This window comes from Podarcis muralis, chromosome 10, assembly GCF_964188315.1.
Source record: "Podarcis muralis chromosome 10, rPodMur119.hap1.1, whole genome shotgun sequence".
Lineage (NCBI taxonomy): Eukaryota > Metazoa > Chordata > Lepidosauria > Squamata > Lacertidae > Podarcis > Podarcis muralis.
Genome location: NC_135664.1, coordinates 76356594 through 76372426, shown reverse-complemented (window position 1 = coordinate 76372426; position 15833 = coordinate 76356594).

Sequence of the window (15833 nt, the reverse complement as noted above, 5' to 3'; positions counted from 1 at the left end):
TCTCTGGTACCTTCTCTTATCTCCTGGTTGTTGGCAAATTGGATTTTAAAATGGCAAAATAATATTAGAATGGGAGCTATCGGAGACGCACAAAGGAAACTATTTTAATGCTCAGGAACCTGGCAAAGTCTTTTAACTGTTATGGGTTTTTATATTATGGATAGATGTTCTCTATTATTTTATTAATACTGTCGCCTAATACAGGTTTGTCGTGGCCTTTGGCTAGAACAATAAACTTTTGAACTTGAAACTTGAACTTGAATTAATATGTTAATCTTTCCTGGGATGGCTCAGCAGGTAGAGCAGGAGACTCTTAATCTCAGGGTTGTGGGTTCGAGCCCCATGTTGGGCAAAAGATCCCTGCACTGCAGGGGGTTAGACTAGAAGACCTTTGGGGTTCCCTTCCAACTCTCCAACTCTTATGAATTCATAGAATCCTAGAGTTGGAAGAGACCACAAGGGCCATCGCGTCCAACCCCCTGCCAAGCAGGAAACACCATCAGAGCACTCCTGACATATGGTTGTCAAGCCTCTGCTTAAAGACCTCCAAAGAAGGAGACTCCACCACACTCCTTGGCAGCAAATTCCACTGTCCAACAGCTCTTACTGTCAGGAAGTTCTTCCTAATGTTTAGGTGGAATCTTCTTTCTTGTAGTTTGGATCCATTGCTCCGTGTCCGCTTCTCTGGAGCAGCAGAAAACAACCTTTCTCCCTCCTCTATATGACATCCTTTTATATATTTGAACATGGCTATCATATCACCCCTTAACCTCCTCTTCTCCAGGCTAAACATGCCCAGCTCCCTTAGCCGTTCCTCATAAGGCATCGTTTCCAGGCCTTTGACCATTTTGGTGCGAGTCCTTAATCATGTAAAGCTGTGACTTCTGGGCCGTTATGAACCGCAGGCTTGAATCTGTCCAGTGGTCCTTAGTGAAACAGATTCAGATTCTCTCTCCCCACTGCCCTGTATGTGTGAACCACTTGCCTAGTAGCCTTGCGCTTAACACAAAAGGCAAAGTCTCTTTCACACCTTCGGCTTTCGGGGGAATGTTCCCCGAGTTGGCGAGGCTCGTTTGACAACAGGCTCCTTCCGTGCCAAGTAAAAGGTAAAGGGACCCCTGACCATTAGGTCCAGTCGTGGCCAACTCTGGGGTTGCGGCGCTCATCTCGCTTTATTGGCCGAGGGAGCCGGCGTACAGCTTCCGGGTCATGTGGCCAGCAGGACTAAGCCGCTTCTGGCGAACCAGAGCAGCGCACAGAAACGCCGTTTACCTTCCCACCAGAGCGGTACCTATTTATCCAGCTGCACTTTGAGGCGCTTTTGAACTGCTGGGTTGGCAGGAGCAGGGACCGAGCAACGGGAGCTCACCCCGTTGCGGGGATTCGAACTGCCGACCTTCTGATCGGCAAGTCCTAGGCTCTGTGGTTTAACCCACAGCGCCATCCATGCCAAGTGCTGGGAGCTTTTCCCATTCCTCCAGGACCCACATCTCACATCTTGGTTTATGGATGCCTGCTTTTCTGCTTTTAAATGACTTTAAAAAACACTTTCATTTAAAATCATTATAAATGTAGTCAGCCGCTTCAGTGTGTTGTGTGATTTAGCGGTACAGAAAGACTTTCATAAATAAGCAATAATAACAACAAAGCCCAGCGGCTTTGCGACAGCTGCTGCTGCTGCTGCTGCTCCCTCTGGTCCTCTGCTGCCAGAAGCCCTTTCCCAGCCAAGCTGCCTTCTGGCTGGGCCTCTCCCCCAGCCGCTGTGCCTCCTTGGCCGATGGCCTGATGCGTTCCTGGCGTTTCACCTGCCAAGAAGGCGGGGAGAGAGATCCCTGGCCCGGGCCCTGGCACCATCCCCTCTTGGCAGTGCCAGGTGTGGGAGAGCAGGGTGTCCCGGGGAGGTGACGGCCGTCCTTGTCACCCCTGCGGCTGCCAGTGGCGCAGGCTTAGCCAGCCCAGTGAGTCGGATGCCTCTTACGCACCAGAGCGCCCCAAGGGAACCGGCACCTCAGGCAGATTTCTGGGAAGGGGCAAGGCCAGCCGCTCTCCCTCGCTGGGTAATTGAGAGCAGAGACATGCGGCGTTATAACTGCAAGCTGATGCAAGAGAAGTGGGGGGGGGGGGGAGAGCCCTGACTCACCGGTTCTGATCCTGCTCTTGCATCCGAAGTCAGGGGTGCTGGCATTTGGAGGCACTGTGGTTCTTGAGCATCTATTGCAGAATTATAGAGCTGGAAGGGACCTCCCCGGGGCCATCTAGACCAGCCCCCTCCAATGCAGGAGGAACAAGTGGGTAGCCGTGTTGGTCTGCCGTAGTCGAAACAAAATAAAAAAAAATCCTTCCAGTAGCACCTTAGAGACCAACTAAGTTTGTTACTGGTATGAGCTTTTGTGTGCATGCACACTTCTTCAGATACACACATAAAGCATCCCTTTATTCCACTTTGCAGGCCTTACATGAGAGATCTTATGCCCTGGCTGCCATTGTGGGTGGTAGAGCCCCCCCCCCGGGGGGGCAGTAGGATTACATAGCGGGTTGCTAACAGCCAAGGGAGCAGCAAGGGGGGTGCTGAAGATGCAAATAAGTACATTGGAACCCAAGGTGAGTGGGCCGGATCAGGCCAATGGCCCACCTAGTCTCAGCCCAGTATCCCTGAAGGAGCGTCTCACCCCCATCGTTCAGCCCGGACACTGATGTCCAGCTCCGAGGGCCTTCTGGTGGTTCCCTCCCTGCGAAAAGTGAAGTTACAGGGAAGCAGGCAGAGGGCCTTCTCAGTGGTGGCGCCCACCCTATGGAACACCTTCCCACCAGATATCAAGGAAATAAACAGCTACCTGACTTTTAGAAGGCATCTGAAGGCAGCCTTGTTTAGGGAATTTTTTAATGTTTGATGTTTTATCGTGCTTTTAATTCTGTTAGGAGCCACCCAGAGTGGCTGGGGAAACCCAGCCTGATGGGCAGGGTATAAATAATGTAGTAGTAGTAGTAGTAGTAGTAGTGGGTTGCGGGTGGCGCTGTGGTCTAAACCACAGAGCCTAGGGCTTGCCAATCAGAAGGTTGGCAGTTCGAATCCCCGCGGCGGGGTGAGCTCCCGTTGCTCGGTCCCTGCTCCTGCCCACCTAGCAGTTCAAAAGCACGCCAAAGTGCAAGTAGATAAATAGGTACCGCTCCAGCGGGAAGGTAAACGCTGTTTCCGTTCGCTGCTCTGGTTCTCCAGAAGCGGCTTAGTCATGCTGGCCACATGACCCGGAAGCTGTATGCCAGCTCCCTCGGCCAGTAAAGCGAGATGAGCGCCACAACCCCAGAGTCTTCCGTGACTGGGCTTAACTGTCAGGGGTCCCTTTACCTTTACCTTTAGTAGTAGTGGTGGTAGTGGTAGTAGTATCCTGCTTTCACAGTGGCTGACTAGATGCCACAATGGGATACGCACAAGGAAGACCTGAGAACCAGAACAGTGGTATAGCATGAGGGGGCCCCACAGGGGCGCAAAATTGTTTGGGGCACAAAATTTCAACATCAGGTGTTGCCTCCATACAGCTGCGCTCTTCTGGCTGGTGCTGGGCTCTGTCAGTGGCGTAGCGTGGGTTGTCAGCACCCGGGGCAAGGCAAGTAATTTGCGCCCCCTAACCTGTGGATTTGCCCTAACCCCAGATGTTGCGCCTGGTGTGGCCGGGCCCCCCCCTGCACCCCCCACGCTACGCCACTGGGCTCTGTTAAAAACGGCTTATCCATGCAAACCAGGAAGTGACCTCTCCAGGCAACAAAATGACTGTTGGAGGACGATAGATTTCTCCTGCCCACCTCTGCTCTGTCTCTGCAGCTGGAGGCAGCTGTGCTTCTGAATCCCAGTTGCTGGAGGGGAGAGTTGCTCTTGTGTTCGAATCCTGCTTGCTGCTTTTTGCAGAGGCGAATGTGCAGAGGAGGTGGTGGCGGAGGAGCGATGCTGGCTTGTTTTGTTCTTGTTTTTATTATGTATTTTGTGTCATCTTGCATTTTTATGCCATGAAGCCCCCTGAGGTTTGCAGATGAAGCAGGGTACACAAGTTCAATAAATAAACTGTTCAGCCGCGGTGAGAAAAGGTTGTCATTGGCCTTGTCTTGCAGGCTCATCTCGTGGGATTTATTCATTTCCTTTTCTGCATGCACTAGATGCCCAGCCACTCTTGCCCTTCCTTCCCGGAGGCCTTCGCTCCTTGCCTGAAGACAGGCAGCTCTTTGCCATGCCAAACCCAAACCCATCTGACCGATCACGTCAACTTCAAATTAACTCCCCAAATTCCAGGGAAAAGGTTCTCATCCCGACACACAAACCTACTGCGGTTAAACGGGAGCGCAGTCCCCGGATGCTGACTTGCTGGTCCATCTCCTCCTCGCGTCACGGCTGACGTCAAGCACCTTCGCCATTTCATGCCTCTCGCTTTGCCTCATTAAAATCTCCGTCTCCTGTCTGCCAGGGAAGCTCCCGGAGGCCCCCCCAAATGCTCACATTGGGCTGGCCCGGGCAACGCAGTCTGGGCCAGGAGCCCAGGATCTGTTTCCTCACCCCGAGGCTGGAAGGGAGCCGTTTTCTCCTTGGCTCAGGCGAGAGCCAAGCTCTGCGTCATGCTGAAATAGGATGAGGGGGCAGGCAGGTTGTCCTAGACCCAGGGCCTGGTGGCCTTGCTGGGACGGGTTGTGGGGGGAGGCTGTAGGCAGCCGTGAGCATTCCTTCCGTTGTGGGGCACAAATGCATTCGCATGCCCCTTCTCTCTCTCCCCTCCCCCAATTCCATGCGGTTTCAACCTTCCTCCTATTAGAACAGCTGGCCTGCCCCGATTTAAATTTTGCTCTATTTTTATCATCTTTTGTTTTGCTTGCGAGCTTCCTTCGAAGGGCATCTCCCCGGGAAAGGCGGCCTCGGAATGTTTCAAGGAAGCGAAATGAAGATAAGGCTCTTCTCCAAGCGAGGGGCTTCGGCAACCATGAGCGTGGCCAAACGTCACCCTCCGGCCTTGAAACCTCTTGTTTAAAATAAGAAGGAAGGGAATGTGCGGTGGTGACCAGAGGCATCCGCTACGGAGGTCAGCAGGCCAGGGGGTGACTTGGCCCCGCTTGCCTTTGCCCATGCCGCCTCCCGCTCTCCGAGGGGGTGTCCAGGGACCCTGCAAGCCGTGGGCCTTGACCTCAAAGCCCAGACCTAGCTGCACCTCTGGCTGGGCAGCAGTAACATGGGGCTGTGACCCCAAGTGCAAATTTATAAGGGGGTGAAACTAAGTGAAACTAAGTCGAGGCCAGAATTGCAGGGAAGCAAGCCATACCCAGGCTGGGCCTTTGGGGCTGGGCGGTTGCAGCGCCGCCTCCTTGCAGCCGGCCAAGGGATGCCCCCGCATGCTCTGCCTCTGGGGCTGCTGATGAGGGGAGAGCACCACTGCCCCCCCCCCCGAGGAGGAAGGGAGGAAGAGGAAGGTGGGAAAGAGCCATGTGCCAGAGCCATGTGCATGCCCAGAGTGCCTCACTGCGAGGACAGGAGGCGGAGGTGCAGGGCTGTCTTAAGCATATGCGGCGCCCGGGTGCAAAGATCTGCCTGGCGCCATGCACCCACCAGGTTGCCCAGTCCCAGGCGCGCAGGAGGGCGGAGCTGGCCGGGCGCCTCAGCATCTTGCTGGCTCGGTTGCCCCTGATCTCGTGGCGCGGAGTCACACGCAGCAGAATAGCCTGCCGTGGCACTCCAACCGATGGGTGGGCTCTCCCCCGGACTCAACTCTCAGGCCCCGGACTCTTGTCCTGGCGCCCCTGAGAGCCTGGCACCTGGGCGCCCCGCACCCCTAGCGCTTCTGGGTAAGACGGCCCTGGTGAGGTGACATAGCGGCCTTATCTCTGCTCCTAGGTTGGAGCTAGTTGGCAAGGAGAGATGCCCTTGATGAGACGCTAGCCGGCGAAGGGACAGACCACAACACTTGCCTTGCCCTGGGCACCGGCAACCCACGCTACACCCGTGCTGGGCAGGCCAGGGTCCCTGCCCCGAGGCGCTCTCAGATCATTCAGCTGCAGCAGGGGCTGAATGCTAGAAATGTATCGGTGAATTTCCAGGCAGCCGGCCAACAGCACAAGTCTGCCTGGAATCGCAGCAAGAGAAAGTGTATGCCGGGGGGGGGGGGGGGAGTCCTGCGTTTGGCTCAGCAAGCAGCTCAGGGGGCTTCAGCTGGCTGCCACACTGATACTGTTAAGAAGTTGCTTATAAGACGATCTGCAGGATGAGGCCAGTGTCCCATTTACTCCAGCACTGGCCACCAACCTAAATGGCTTTAAAAGAGAGAGAAATTCATGGATGGCTCTGCTTTTCCTCCACAGCCAGAGGCAGCCGTGCTTCTGAATCCCAGTTTCTGGGAACTACAGGAAGGGAGAGTTGCTCTTGTGCTCGGATCCTGCCCTGGAGGAATCTGGCCGGCCACTGTGAGAAGAAGAGGATGCTGGCCTGGCTGGGCTTTGGGCCTGATCCAGCCGGCTCTTCTGACATTCCTAGGAGCTGTCGGTTCCCATGGAGGATGGAGCTCAGGCAGGCCGAGCGGCGCATGGTGACGACACCCTTGCCGGGTGGGGCTGTGGGCAGGCAGCCAAACACCAGGGGTGGTTGGAGGGAAGCAGAGAGCCTGGCCGAGGGACGGTGAGAGATGATGAGGCAGCTTCTCTCATTCCTCAGCAGGTCATGTGGGGTCGGTGACTATGAGCTTTCCCCAGCCACGTCATCCCAAGTGCCACCATTTTTGGCTCCCCTCCCAGGTCAGGTGATGCTTCTGGGGAAGCAGCCAAGAAGGAGCAGCCCCCGGCCTGCCTCTTCATCTTCCTCCTCCTCCTGTTCCTCGCTCTGTGTGCCGCTGGCAGCCTCTCCTCCTGTGTGTCTCCCCTCTCTTCTCCCCCCAGCCCTGGTTTGGCCGCCTGCCAGCTACTCTCTCTTTCTCTCCTCGGAGGAGCCAAGGGCTTGGCCGGTGTTCACACTCTGTGTGTCCTCCATTGACCTGGGGTTGCCGTGGAGACGCCAGCTGCAACTTAACGCCTGGCTGATGCCATCTCCACCCTGCAGGCCTGGGCTTCCCGGCACGTGGTGCTCCGCGCGGGAGCTGCAACTGCAGCAAAGTTTCAATGAATGGTAGGATTGGAAGGGGATCCTCTATTTCAACCTCCTGCAATGCAGGAATCTCAACGTCTTCTTCTTTGGCGATCCCTCGTAGCTGAGGAAGATTGTCTTCCATAAACACGGTTTTAACAGTGAGTCCGTAAGTGACGGTGGAGGCCAATTCTGGATCCCCACGTCCTTCCACAGTGGGGACATTGGTTTCCAAGTGGGAGTTGATCAAGATAAATAACAAGAAAAATAATAATTTTTTTATTTATATCCCGCCCTCCCCAGCCAAAGCAGGGCTCAGAGCAGCTAACAACAATAAAAGTAGCACAGCATTCTAAAATCAATTCATTCTAAAATCAATTCAAAATCAAATTAGTGGCAACCATTGGGCTAGAGTTCTGTGCGGATTGCCAAAGGAGGGAGTCAGACTGTGCCTTGGCCAAAGGCCTGGTGGAACAGCTCCGTCTTGCAGGCTCTGAGGAAAGTTGTCAAGTCCCACAGGGCCCTAGTCTCTTGTGACAGAGAGTTCCACCAGATTGGAGCCACAGCCGAAAAAGCCCTGGCTCTGGTTGAGGCCAGCCTAACCTCCCTGTGGCCCAGGATCTCCAAATGTTTTTATTTGAATCCTCCATGGGACATACCAGGAGAGGCGGTCCTGTAGGTATGAGGCTCCTAAGCCGTATAGGGCTTTAATGATGAGGGTTTGTCAAGCCTTCCTCTTAGCACGTTTCTCCCTTTTGTCCTGAATTTGAGCATCTTCAAAATCCGTTCTTCAGCATGCATCTGAAGAAGTGTGCATGCACACAAAAGCTCATGCCAATAACAGACTTAGTTGGTCTCTAAGGTGCTACTGGAAGAATTTTTTTATTTTGTTTCAAAATCCATGACACCTTTGACCACCTTCTGAGGGAGTCCGTTCCACAGTCACAGAGCTCTCACGCTCAGAAAGGCTTCCTCTGAATCTCCTTTCTTGGAAAATGAATCCACCGTTTCAGGTGCTGCTCTCCAGAGCCGGAGAAAACAAGCTTGTTCCATCTTCCATGGGACGTACTGTTGGCATCCATCTGCCTCTGAGAGACAATGGAATTTGCCTCCAGGGGTGAAGTCAAACCATTGCATTAACAGCACTGAAGTGGCCTCCCCAGGGCAAAAGCCTGGGCAGTGTGGCTGGAGGTCTTCAGCTGCCCAGAAGACAAGACCCCTCTCCCGGCCTCACGGATGGAAGCAGAGGAAGACGTTTGGCACCAGCGTGGCTGGTTGTGACTCCACCCGCTTCGCAATAAGAAAGACACATGGACACAGTATATTAGGTTATACTGGGAGGAGCCTGTTGATGCAAATACAACTGAAAGCTCCCCCTGATGTCACGGGGGGGGGGGGTTCATGCCATGGCCCTAGCCACCAGCAACCGCCGGATTCCTTTACCGGAATACCCATAAAGTGGAGGGGTAGGCGATGGCCACACCCTGCCCTCCAATACACAAACATATTCCAATGCCTAACCACCTGAGGGCTCGCCGCCAATACCCTCACAGCTGCAACCAATCCCTAAGGCTTCTGATGATGTCGGCCAGCCAAATATCATTGCCGAGATCCGAAAGGTGAACACTGTCATCACGAAACAAAGACAACTCGCTGGACCGGATGTCTTCATGCAGAATCACATGGCCATACCTATAACGCAACTTGTGCGCCACCACACGATTTAAGAGTTTCCTGGATTTTTCAATGGCCATAGGGCTAGGAGAGGCTTTGTGGGAAGGAGCCATATGAGGTGTGACCAAGCACCTTAGGGACTCCAGCTTTGTCTAGCGTTTACTCCCGAGCCTTCTCTTCTCCCAAAGATATCCCACAAGACAGTGGAGTTTTAGGATCAGAGTTGTCCTTCTCCTGGACAGGCTCCCTTCCCTGGTTGATGAGCTCCACCTGCCCTTCACTTCCCTCTACAGCAGCTGCAGAAACTGCCTTCTTGACGGTCTCATCCTCTTGGTCTCCTCCTCTCCACCCACCAGGGCCTGCCTTCACCTGCAGCCAAAGTCCCCAACCCACCAAGGAATTGAGGGCCATCAGCTATCAGCCAGTTGAAGCCGTCCCTGGGCTGTGGCTGCTGTTGCATGTTGACCGGTGAGAACTGAGTGCAGGATAGGGACCAAAGGTGGACAGACTATCTCAGAAGGAGCACCTCTCAGTCTTCTCTTCTACAGGCTAAACCCAGCTCCCTCAACTGTCCCCCAGAGGTCCCTGGCCCCTCTAGTCCAGCGTCCTGAGTTCTCACTGTGGCCAACAAGATGCCTCATTTAGGAAACCCAGAAGGAGAACGATGGACTGGATGGGCTCTTGGTCTGATCCAGAAGGCTCTTCTTTATTTATTTATCACCGGAAGACCGCAGGGCAGTTTCCAGCGTAGAATCATCTTCTTGGGGAGACCACAGGAGAGGAAGAGAGGGTCCTGCTCCAGATCAGGATAATAATAATAATAATAATAATAATAATAATAATAATAATAAAATTTATTTATATCCTGCCCTCCCCAGCCGAAGCCGGGCTCAGGGCGGCTAACAACAATAAAACAGTACAACAGTACAGCATAAACAACATTCTAAAATCATTTATTATAAAAATTAATTAATTCAAGCCACTGGCAACCATTGGGCCAGAGCTCCGCGAAGATTGCCGAGGGAGGGAGTCAGGCTGCGCCCTGACCAAAGGCCTGGTGGAACAGCTCTGTCTTGCAGGCCCTGCGGAAAGATGTCAAGTCCCGCAGGGCCCTTGTCTCTTGCGACAGGGCATTCCACCAGGTTGGAGCCACAGCTGAAAAAGCCCTGGCTCTCGTTGAGGCCAGCCTAACTTCTCTGGGGCCTGGGACCTTCAAGATGTTTTTATTTGAAGACCGTAAGTTTCTCTGTGGGACATACCAGGAGAGGCGGTCCCGTAGGTACGAGGGTCCTAAGCCGTATAGGGCTTTAAAGGTTAAAACCAGCACCTTAAACCTGATCCTGTACTCCACCGGGAGCCAGTGCAGCTGGTATAGCACCGGATGAATGTGATCTCGCAGCGAGGACCCCGTAAGGAGTCTCGCCGCGGCATTCTGCACCCGCTGGAGTTTCTGGGTCAGTCTCAAGGGCAGCCCCACGTAGAGCGAGTTACAATAATCCAGTCTGGAGGTGACCGTCGCGTGGATCACAGTGGCTAGGTCAGGGCGAGAGAGGATGCGGACCAGATGGGCCGGATCCTGCAAGCTCTCCTCGCGTTCTTCCGCAGCCTGCCTCTTGACCCCGAGGAATCCTGCGCTCTGCAGGGAGGGAGCTGGTTTGGGGTTGGAGAGGGCGGTGACAGCAGCAGCCCCTCTTCCTCCCCGCCCCAGTCCCAGGTGCAGGAGCGTCCCGACGTGGCCTCTTGCCGTGACACACGCGAGAGGCCTCCTGGATGCCGTGGGGGGGGGGGGGGGAGGTTACGGGAGGACGCGGCTGGGGGCGGCTTCTTCCTTGGAGAGTAGCCAAGCCCCGGGCCCTCTTTGCAACAGACTCCACCCTCCCGCTCCTGTTTGGGGGCCGGCGGCGCCTTTCCAGCCAAGCCCCCCATTCCCACCTCCTTTGCAAAGTCTGCAGCAACGCTGCGCGGGCTGGCGGGCCCCCGGGAGGGGAGGTCGGGGGCTCCCCCTCCCCACATGGCCGGCTGCCAAAGCCGGGCCTGGGTCCCCAGAGCCGGGGCAAGCAAGGAGACGCTCGCTCGCAGCAGCCACCTGGGGGCTTCCGTGCTAAGGAGGAGTCGCCTGCTTAATTGAAGGGAGCGCGTGATCCTGTGCCAAGGCAGGATCCCTCGCAGGAGGGGGCGGGACAGGCGGGGGCGCACGTGGCCGGGGCAGGTACGGAGAACCTCAGCAAGCCGCATTTCCACCGGAATATTATCTATCTATCATCTATCTATCTATCTATCATTTATCTATCTATCTATCTATCTATCTATCTATCTATCTATCTATCATCTATCTATCTATCTATCTATCTATCATCTATCTATCTATCTATCTATCTATCTATCTATCATCTATCTATCATCTATCTATCTATCTATCTATCTATCATCTATCTATCTATCTATCTATCTATCTATCTATCTATCTATCATCTATCTATCTATCTATCTATCTATCTATCTATCATCTATCTATCATCTATCTATCTATCTATCTATCTATCTATCTATCTATATCATCTATCTATCTATCATCTATCTATCTATCATCTATCTATTTATCTATCTATCTATCTATCATCTATCTATCATCTATCTATCTATCTATCTATCTATCTATCTATCTATCTATCTATCCAGTGGCGTAGCGTGGGTTGTCAGCACCCGGGGCAAGGCAAGTAATTTGTGCCCCCTAACCCGTGGATTTGCGCCCCCTAACCTGTGGATTTGCGCCCCCTAACCCATGGATTTGCCCTAACCCCAGATGTTGCGCCTGGTGCGGCCGGCCCCCCCTGCACCCCACGCTACGCCACTGTATCTATCTATCATCTATCTATCTATCATCTATCTATCTATCTATCTATCTATCTATCTATCTATCTTCTATCTATATCTATCTGTAGTGGTTAAGAGCGGTAGTATCGTAATCTGGGGAACCGGGTTCGCTTCCCGCTCCTCCACCTGCAGCTGCTGGGTGACCTTGGGCCAGTCACACTTCTCTGAAGTCTCTCAGCCCCACTCACCTCACAGAGTGTTTGTTGTGGGGGAGGAAGGGAAAGGAGAATGTTAGCCGCTTTGAGACTCCTTAAAGGGAGTGAAAGGCGGGATCTCAAATCCAAACTCTTCTTCTTCTTCTTCTATCTATCTATCTATCTATCTATCCATCTATCATAGGCTTTTAGTCCGATCGTTGCATTTGAAGGTGCCACGAGACCCAGGAAATACCTGCAGGAGACCCTGCGCTAGGCTAGGAAGGAAAACCTGCCATCTCCGTGGTCTCCTGTCTTTGTACAGTACCTCAGTGGACTAGCTGCTTTTATTTTAATTTAGTTTATTAGTTTTACTTTAATTTGTTTTAGTTACAGGTAGGTGTCGGTCTGCCGCAGTCGAAACACAATAAGAAAGTTCCTTCCAGTAGCACCTTAGAGACCAACTAAGTTTGTTCTTGGTATGAGCTTCCGTGTGCATGCACACTTCTTCAGATACCTGTGCATGCACACTTCTTCTTCAGGTATCTTCAAGCTCATACTAATAACAAACTTAGTTGGTCTCTAAGGTGCTACTGGAAGGAATTTAATTTGTTTAACAGCATAGGAGGAAGTGAATGGCTCAGTACAGCAGGAGACTCTTGATCTCAGGGTCCTGGGTTCAAGCCACATGTTGGGCAAAAAATCACTGCATTGCAGGGGTTGGACTAGATGACCCCTGGGACCCTTCCAACTCTACAGTTCTATGATTCTATGGTTATCTGTCTGCCTGTCTATCTTTTGCATTTATATCCTCTAAGGAGCTCAAAGTGGCGCCCTGGGCTCTTCTCCTGGGCATGCAGTCTGGCTGCTGCCACAGCCGAGGCAGCCAGGCTCCCTTCTGACATCCTCAGTGGCTTCTTTCCAGAGCCGGCCCAAGATATTTTGCTGCCTGAGGCAACCAACAAGATGCTGTGTGTGTCCCTTCCATGTTCTGAAAGTGACTGGACTGAGAGATGACTCAGGATAGCAGCATTGCCCAGCACACCTGAGGGCGTCTGGCTAGTTTAGGGGGTGCAGGACGTTCCTGCTCTCGAGGAGAGGGGAACAGCCAAGGAAGTGGTGCTTCCGCCACTCCTCAGCTACGGCCACCTGGAGAAGTTTCCTCCCTCCACCCAATAGTCGTACCGGCTCTGCTTCTTTATGCCTCCAGCACATCACAGCAGCTATTAAATTTCACTGGCTGGTTGGTTTCATCAGCAAGTCACCTGCATTGATTGTTAATGGTGCACGGGTGGCACTGTGATTTAAACCACAGAGCCTTGGGCTTGCCGATCAGAAGGTCGGCGGTTCGAATCCCCGCGACGGGGTGAGCTCCCGTTGCTCGGTCCCTGCTCCTGCCCACCTGGCAGTTCGAAAGCACATCCAAGTGCAAGTAGATAAATAGGTACCACTCCGGTGGGAAGGTAAACGGCGTTTCCATGCACTGCTCTGGTTCGCCAGAAGTGGCTTAGTCCTGCTGGCCACATGACCCGGAAGCTGTATGCCGGCTCCCTTGGCCAGTAAAACGAGATGAGCGCCGCAACCCCAGAGTCGGCCACAACTGGACCTAACGGTCAGGGGTCCCTTTACCTTTACCTATGTCTTATAAGACCATCAGAAGAAGAGCCTGCTGGATCCAGCCAAAGGCCCAACCAGTCCACCATCTTCTCCTCACCAGTGGGCCTCTTCTCCCATTATGGGAAACCAGCGAGCTGGATCCGAGTGCAAGAGCAACTCTCCCCTCCTGTGGCTCCCAGACACTGGCTCTCAGAAGCATCGCTGCCCCGACAGTGAAGGCAGAGCCGAGCCATCATGGCAAGAAGCTGCCAATAGCCTTTTTCTGCCTGAATTTACCCAGTGCTCTTTGAGTTCTTTCTTTTATCCCTCCCGAGTCTTCCCACTTGGCCAGGCAGAATAACCCTGCTGGCTTCTTATAGGGCGTTGTATAAATGCTTTTACAAATAAGTAGCTGGAGACAAAGCTCCCACGGAGGTGATTGGGGAACCCGCCTCCTGGCACCCCCATGTTGCTCTGCCAGAATGCCCTAGATAGGGCATATTTCTGGGGCAGCCTTCCCTGAATCTCCTGGCATCCAGGGTGGAGCAGAAGGGAACCATACGAGGTTGAGAAAGCTATTCGGGAGGATCTTGAGGAAGTGGGGCACTGAGTCACCACCACAACATGAAGGCATCTGGTCGGACACTTTGAGAACAGGATGATGGGTCATGGGCCTGATCCTGCAGCCTCTTCTCAGGCTCTGCACAGAATAACAAAAACAGGCACACCCACCCCCTTAGACATTCGTGACTCTGGCAGCTGGTTTCGTAACAAAGGAACCAGGGGAGGCCTGTTGTTGCAAAGCAAGGCACGGGCCTGTTGCTCTCCTTAGCAAGTCCCAAAGGTTGAGGACCACCACCGAAAAGGCCCTGTCTCTTTTCCCCACAGCTCCACGGAGTCCAATGGTTTTGGGCGGTTTTGAAAGAGGACTGGGCAAATTCATGGAGAATAGGACAATCGATGGCAATAATAATAATAATAATAATAATAATAATAATAATAATAATAAAAAATACCCTGCCCATCTGGCTGGGTTTCTCCAGCCACTCTGGGTGGCTTCCAATGGAATATTAAAATACAATAACCTATTAAACATTAAAAGCTTCCCTAAACAGGGCTGCCTTCAGATGTTTTCTAAGAGTCTGGTAATTGCTTTTCTCTTTGACATCTGGTGGGAGGGCGTTCCACAGGGCGGGTGCCACCACCGAGAAGGCCCTCTGCCTGGTTCCCTGGAACTTGGCTTCTCGCAGCGAGGGAACTGCCAGAAGGCCCTCGGCGCTGGATATCAGTGTCCGGGCAGAACGATGGGGGTGGAGACGCTCCTTCAGGTGTACTGGGCCAAAGCCATTTAGGGCTTTCAAGATCAGCACCAACACTTTGAATTGTGCTTGGAAACGTACTGGGAGCCAATGTAGGTCTTTCAAGACCGGTGTTATATGGTCTCGGCGGCCGCTCCCAGTCACCAGTCTAGCTGCCACATTCTGGATTAGTTGTAGTTTCCGGGTCACCTTCAAAGGTAGCCCCACATAGAGCACATTGCAGTAGTCCAAGTGGGAGATAACTAGAGCATGCACCACACTGGCCAGACAGTCTGCGGGCAGGGAGGGTCTCATCCTGCGTACCAGATGGAGCTGGTAAACAGATGGAGCTAATAATATCAGCCATGAAGGAGGCTATAAGGACATAAGAAGGTAGGACGAGCCTTCTATATCAGGCCAATGGGTTACCTAATCCAGCATCCTGTTCCCACAGTGGCCAATCAGATGCCAGTGGGAAACCAGCGAGCAGGATCCCAGCGCAAGAGCAACTCTCCCCTCCCGCGGTTCCCAGCGACTGGCATTCAGATGCCTGCCTGCCTTTGACCAGAGAGACAGCGCATTGCCACTATGGCTGGCTGCCTCTAATAGCCCTCCTGGAATTGGCCTAATCCTCTTTTAAAGAGTGGTGGGCACCACTGCCTCCTGAGGCAGGGAGTTCCATAGTTTACCTATGTGCTGCATGAAGGACTTTCTTTACCGGACCCGAATCTTCTAACGTTCAGCTTTAAAACCATTAAGCCGTTGTGTTGGAAACCATATTTGGAAGACGCTGCAAAAGTCGAGGAATACCCCAGAGATCCCTGGCTTAGCAAGGAGGAAGATTTTTGGATGACTCACCAGCTAAACTGAGAAAGGAATCTTTGTAAAGCCTTTGTCTCTTTCTCTCCTTCGTTTGTCTACCTCTCATTGCCATGTCAGTGGATTACACGGCAATTTCCAGAACCACTGCTCTGTTTTTGTAGCACTAATTGACTTCCCTGGGGGGCACAGATGGGGTCCAAAGGAAAGCAGACCCGAGGGGGACATTTGGCACCATCATCATCATCATTTCTTCTTTACGCCCTGCCCATCTGACTAGGTTTCCCCAGCCACTCTGAGCGGCTCCCCATAGAATATTAAAAACACGATAAATACATCAAACATTAAAATCTT